The sequence below is a fragment of the Balaenoptera musculus genome, chromosome 3, assembly GCF_009873245.2.
Source record: "Balaenoptera musculus isolate JJ_BM4_2016_0621 chromosome 3, mBalMus1.pri.v3, whole genome shotgun sequence".
Taxonomy (NCBI): domain Eukaryota; kingdom Metazoa; phylum Chordata; class Mammalia; order Artiodactyla; family Balaenopteridae; genus Balaenoptera; species Balaenoptera musculus.
In genome coordinates, this window is record NC_045787.1 from 57748730 (window position 1) to 57755420 (window position 6691).

At 35.0% G+C, this 6691-nt stretch overlaps 1 non-coding gene and 1 pseudogene across 1 annotated transcript; both read left to right on the top strand.

Annotated features, from left to right (window-relative positions):
- The first annotated feature begins 1555 nt into the window (after positions 1-1555).
- On the top strand, positions 1556-1661 carry LOC118893658. Its single transcript, XR_005019517.1, has one exon. It is a non-coding gene; the product is annotated as a U6 spliceosomal RNA (small nuclear RNA).
- A 4082-nt stretch (positions 1662-5743) lies between these two features.
- Positions 5744-6164, top strand: LOC118892491 (annotated as a pseudogene).
- The last annotated feature ends 527 nt before the right edge of the window (positions 6165-6691 follow it).

Consider the following 6691-nt stretch of genomic DNA (forward strand, 5'->3'; position numbering starts at 1 on the left):
TTATGGTTAAAGAGGGGGAGGTGGGAGGGAGGGTATCAAAAGAGTTAAGTGTTGGCTAGAATTGGGTCATAAATAGAATAAGACAACTCTTATGACATCTATTTTTGGATCAACAGTATTAAAAAAACTTTGCTTTTCAGTTGTACAACATAAGGAAATCAGCCTAAAACAATAAAATTATGTTAGACGTTTTCAAAATTCTCTTTCTGTAGCCAAAAAAAAAACCTCACAAAGGGATTATAGCTAGTCCATACAAATGGGTGATCTATTTCATTGTATCAATACAAATGATCATCTTGTTTGTGCAGAAATATATATTTTTAATAGTAGGATTCAAGTACAAAATAACTTGGAGAATGCACATATGGGTTTTTATAAAAATCGTACAAAGTCTTTACCTACAATGAAGGTACTTGTTCAGATTAGACAAAGATGTTCAAACACACATACACAAGGATGTCCAAAACTTACACCCTTCAGTTCTTTCAGGATGAGCCAAAAGGAGGCTTTCAGGTTTAAAAGAAAAAAAAAAAAAAAGTTTATTTTGACTGAATGTCACATATGAAAGTAAGTGACTAATAATAACAGAAGCATGAAAATCTAAGCACCATGAAGACCACTGTTAGAAAAATCCTTCTATTCAGAAGTTCCTTTTGATGATGTGCTAGCCATTGTTGTTGCCAGTGAGCACCAATCTCCCCCCACCTCTCCCTAATAGACATAAAACAGACCTCAAACGACCAAGGCAGGGTACTACTGTCTTTCTACTCTGGTAAGATATGTGTGCAATTACATTTTTCATCTCTAGATGGTGCAAGCTGAAAGTAATTTCTCTTTTTCAGGGTTTAGCTACATGAGATGATTTGTAATATCTTCAGGTTTACTTTTTCTGCATAACCATGGAAAAGGCATTTCTGACCTTATTTATTACAGTTTGCTTAGTCTATTTCTTATATATATATGTTTTCATATTCTTTTTTCATTATGGTTTATTACAGGATATTGAATAGAGTTCCCTCTGCTATACAATAGGACCTTGTTGTTTATCTGCTTAGTCTATTTCTTAACACACTTATCTATGATCTACAGAGGTCAAAAAATACAGAAAAGAAACTTTACTAAATGTGTCCTAACAGTCATTTCCTATCAGATTCTATTGAGTTAAATTTCCAATGTACAATAATTACAATAATTATTTTAAATGGTCTAAAATATTCTGGGGAAAAAAATTTTTTTTTTACTCAAAATAATTTGACATTAAAATCTAGTAGAATCTTCTTAGAACATAATTCAACACAACAGATTCAGATCTGCTAAAGGTCAAAATATTACCACAGCTGTCAAACTTTTTCTGTAAAGGGCAAGATAGTAAATATTCGAAGCTCCATTGTAGCCTAAAAGCAGCACCGACAAGATGCAAACAAGTGGGTGTGGCTGTGTCCTGGGATTCCTCTGGGCTGTAGTTTGCTGATTCCTGTTATTTATAGCAAAAGCCTGATTTCTTATGATAAGTCACCGTCGTTTTTAAGCCCCCCCCCCCCAAAACTGGATGCCTGTGCTCTCTTCAGCAGCACATATAATAAAATTGGAACGATACAGAGAAATTAGCATGGCCCCTGTGCAAGGATGACACGCAAATTCGTGAAGCATTCCATATTTTTGTAAAGCAATTATACTCCAATAAAGATGAAACAAATTAATTAATTAATCAATTTTTAAAAAGCAACTGGATGCCTGAGTCTGTTACAGATTATAGACATATTTAGTTTGGGTCATGATATGAAAAATAGTTGAGTTCACATAAAAATCCAGATTTCCATCTCTTGGGAAAAAAAACCCTGAGGACCTAGAAACACTGAGCCCAGAAAATGAGCTGAGGTTAGATATTCTGTCCTCTCCTTGGAGGGATCAGGTGCTCTCCAGCTGCTGCTGTTCCCACAGGCTGGCTTGTTCACTCACCTCTCCACAGCGCTGGGCACTGGGACTGAGACCTCTTAGAAGTGGAAAACCTCCACCAACTCTGTCCCCTAACGCTCTTCCTTATGCCCTTTCACTGACTACCCATTTATCTCCTCCTATTCTGGCCTACATTCTTCTACATTCCACCTCTCATTGTTTTCATTTAAATGCATCAAAACACCTAGTAATAATAACATGATAGCAATGAGCGATTATTTATGACACACTTTTGCTGCAAATATGAAAACAAGAGTTCGTATTAGTAAAATGTCTTCATTTTGATTAACTCTCCTCATATACATCATAAGAATGAAATAATATTACTATGTCTCAGATACAAACCAGGGAACATTCCAATTTTTTAAAATCTTTATATAAAAAAATAATCATTTTTCAATTTAAAAAGTAATCTTTTTATAGTAGTCTACATTTTTTTTCAAAAAAAGCTTTTCTACACATTAATTAACATCCATGGATTTCTGGAATTGGAATTGAATAATAAGTCTGAATAACTTATTGAATTACTCAGATTGTATTATTACCCCATTCACAGATTTTTGCTTTATATTCATCAAGACATGTCTGAATCAATGTGAGAAACAATTTCCAGATCAGTGCCCTCATGAGAAAGACACTCAGCCCTGCAATGTGTGGACTTCTCATATTTTTACCATATTTACTCCTGTATTTCCCTCTTTCTGTATTTCTTTCCTCTTTCAATGTTGAGGAGAAAATGCATATATTTTCCTTTCTTCACAGCATTTTCCTAGGTTTATGCTTAGGTTTAAGGTTCTCGTGTGCCTGACATCATTTGTCCTTCTTTACTTTCAAAATGAGATGCAGTTTAAAAAGTCCTTTGATTTTTAAACCCTTTGGTTTTGTTGTAAGTGGATTATTCCTGAGCCTTTGTGAGACACAGCTAACATGGCTTGGTCTCACTGGTGCCCATTTCCCATCCTGAAGCTAGCCAGGGACCCAACAAGAGTAGCCTTATTAGAACAAAAGACACTCCTATCACCCAGGAAATTGCAAGGGATTTAGGAGCTCTGTATCAGGGACCAGAGTCAAAGACCAAATATTAGAACAAAAGATGCTCTTAGCACGTTTATCACATAGGAAATTGCAAAGGCTTTAGGAACTCTGGACAGGAGCCAGGGACAAAGACCAAAATATATATTAATATTTCTTATTACATCAAAATATCATACTACTTTAACAATTTTATCATATGTATGTACCATCTGAACCACTATTTAAATTTTAATTGATTTATCTTTTATATACATTATTTTTAAAAGAAAAATTCTATTTAAAAAGGAAACATTTGATAGGAAACAAAAACCAGGATTGCTGACTATGACTAGAAAATAACCATAGGAATAAGTATGAGACTATAAAAATTAAGCTATTCTTTAAATATACCACCTATATATTTCATCAAATATACCACTAATATATTTGAGAAATGCTCTTAGGGTTCACCAGCTTCTAGACCTAGTGTGAGAAGACTTCCAAGTGCTACTTGGGCACAGGTAGTTTGATGGAAATGTTTCCATTAACCCTTTGCTACAATGCATCTGCCTGAGAATGTGCCCCTGAGAGGGTCAGGGTCTCCTTTCCCTCCTCCTTTTTCAAAATCTCACTTCTCCTACTTCATAAAAGACAGAGAATTGTTCTATGGTTCTTCACCTGGGAGACACGGGTGTTATTGGGCTAGAAAACAAAATGGCCGTTTGAAATATTTGTGTCAGTTTTTTAAAAAAAATTTATTTGGCTGTATAGGGTCTTAGTTGCAGCATGAGGGATCCTCATTGCAGCACACAGGATCTTTTGTTGAGGCATGTGGGCTTCTCTCTAGTTGTGGCGCATGGGCTCCAGAGCACGCAGGCTCAGTAATTGTGGCATGCGGGCTCTCTAGTTGTATGCGTGGGCTTAGTTGCCCCACGGCATGTGGGATCTTAGTTCCCTGACCAGGGATAGAACCTGAGTCCCCTGCATTGGAAGGCAGATTCTTAACCACTGGACCCCCAGGGAAGTCCCTTGTGTCAGTTCTGAAAAAAATAAATGAGTCCAAGACCAGATTTAAAAATCCTTTTGTCAGTCCGGTGGTTTCTCGTTTTTTTACTTTCAACAAAATAGATGGATATAATTTACAACAACTTTCAATGATAGCTTACTATATACATTTTGGCATAAAACTCAGGAGTTCACAGAGTTGAGTGATATTGTTCTAAAATAAATCTCTTCATCATTTTAAACACATTTGTGTGAATAAGGTTTCTCCTTGCTTACATCTATAAAAACAAAATATAGGAATAGAATTGAACACTATCTTATTCTAGTAATAAGTAACATTCCTCCACAAAATCATGAATTGGGGGAATAAAAAGTAACCACATCCATTTCTTCAAGAGATGCACTTCCAATATCATTTTACTCTTTGTCAAAATTTTATTAAAATTTGTAATATATTTGTTTTAGTCAATTGTCAATTAATAAAATCCAACTGATATCCATATTTTCATTGCAGAGTAAAATAAAATGACCAATAAAAGATTTTCAAGCACTAGAATTTTTTAGGATCAAATTCTGTGTGAGAATGGAAGTATGAATTCGAAGACAAAAAGAGCGATATAAAGTTTCTGATTGTCAAAGAGTTTGCTCATATATTTTTAAAATGGATAATGGTAGATATCATTTTGCTATGATATTCAGATTCCATTGGCTACTTTAAAAACTGTAAAGGGATAGTTTTATTTTAAAAACTCAGTATATACCATGTTGGAAAATACATCTTTTGTAGCTACTTAAACTTAAGATATAAACTTTCATATGTCAATTTAAAAATGTGTGACAGGGACAGTGTTTTACAAAATTCTTTTTGAGATTATGGAAGCAAAATAATTTGAAAACCAGGAAATCTTAAATATGTCAGAGATTTTTAAATCTACTAATTGTGAAATAAAGAATGTTGCCCACCATCCAGTTCTACAAGAATCAAGTCACTAGCCACTACAGTTGCTGACCTACAATTCACCCTGAAAGGAATTCAGGGTGAAGATCAGGATGAGGTACTCTGTGCTCTGGGGAAACAGGCAAAACAGGCCCTTAGTTAGAAATGTTTCAGGAGGAATTTTTTATGAACCTGGATTCTTGCATCTTCCACACTTAGAAAAGCACTGAAATCATTAACTGAGATGTCTGTTCCTTGTGACTAGAAGCAACCTTCTACCAAGATGTGTGCTTGAGCGCATGTACCCCTTTGCCCAAATCACATATATACTGACCTACCTCTTCAGAGCAGTTCCTCAGAGCTGAGAGGCTGTCTCCCAGGCTATAGTCCTTAGTAAGCCCCCAAATTAAACTGAAACTCATAGCTCTCACGTTGTGTATTTTTATTTCAGTCCACATATTCATGAATCCTTACTGAAAACATTACTCAAATACAAATTCCAACCGCCAGAGTAATACTCAAAATCAAGAACTCAAGACTGGAAAAGTCAGAGTAAGAAGAAAGAAGTGGAACATCGAAAACAATTCACCTTGCAAAATTGAGTATAGATATAATTATATATTTTTATATATATATATAATTTTTATATATATATAATTATATATTTATATATATAATTATATATAATTTGTTTTCAAATTTTTAAATTTGAAAACAAATTATAATATATATAATTTGTTATATATATATATTTATATTTATATATATATATATAATTATATATATTATAATTTGTTTTCAAATTTTAAAATTTTCAAAAGTGAGCTCCAAATGAATGCAAACGTTAAAGCCATTCTTGGCAGGCAGGACCAGGAGAAGCCTGATGGATGGCAGGTACGGGAGGTGGGCCAGAAGCTGGTTGGAGCCTGAGACGTTTTGTAGTTGTCTGAAGAGCCTTCAATCACTGTGTCAAGCGATACAGATGTTTCTCCTTCTTCATCATATGAAGATCAGGGACCTAAACTTATTAGAAAACCTAGAGAGGCACCATTTGTCTCCCTTGGAATGGCACGTTTTGCAGCAATCATTGCGTATGGATTATATATTTAAATTGAAGAGCAGGGGAAATACTAAAATGTCTGTTCACCTGATCCACATGCACATGGCAGCCCAAGGCTTTGTTGTGGGAACAATGATTCTTGGTATGGGCTATTCCATGTATCAAGAATTCTGGGTAAAACCTAAACCTTAGAAGAGGAGATGCTGTCTTGGTCTTATTAGTGGTGCTTGCTTTAGTTAGACATCTCATATTGAGGTTATATGTTTATGTTGAAAATAAGTTGTTTGGTCAGACAATAACATGGTAATTTGAATACTGGCTTCCTTTCTGGCAGGCTTGATTTGCCTGGTGACCAAGTTACTGGTGACTAGTTCACTAGCTAGGTCATTCAGGGGAGTCAAATTAGCACAAAAGAAACATGTCACTTTTAAATGCACTTGATAGTGGTACAATGTCCACCTGCTTAAACTCTTCTGATGAAATTACTTCTAAAGAGGACAACATGCCAATCCTGAAATGCTCCCAGTTGCTGCAGAATATCATATACTTTTGATGTAATGTAGGAATCCTATTTACCCCAGTTAATTTAACTCTTTCTGACTGCCTTGTGGAATGAGTACTGTTTTAAGGGCTGGTTAGCTCTTGAGGAACCCTTTCAGAACAGCACATGGAATACAACATTATAAACCTCCTGGCAAGTATGTGTGTGTGTTTTAAAC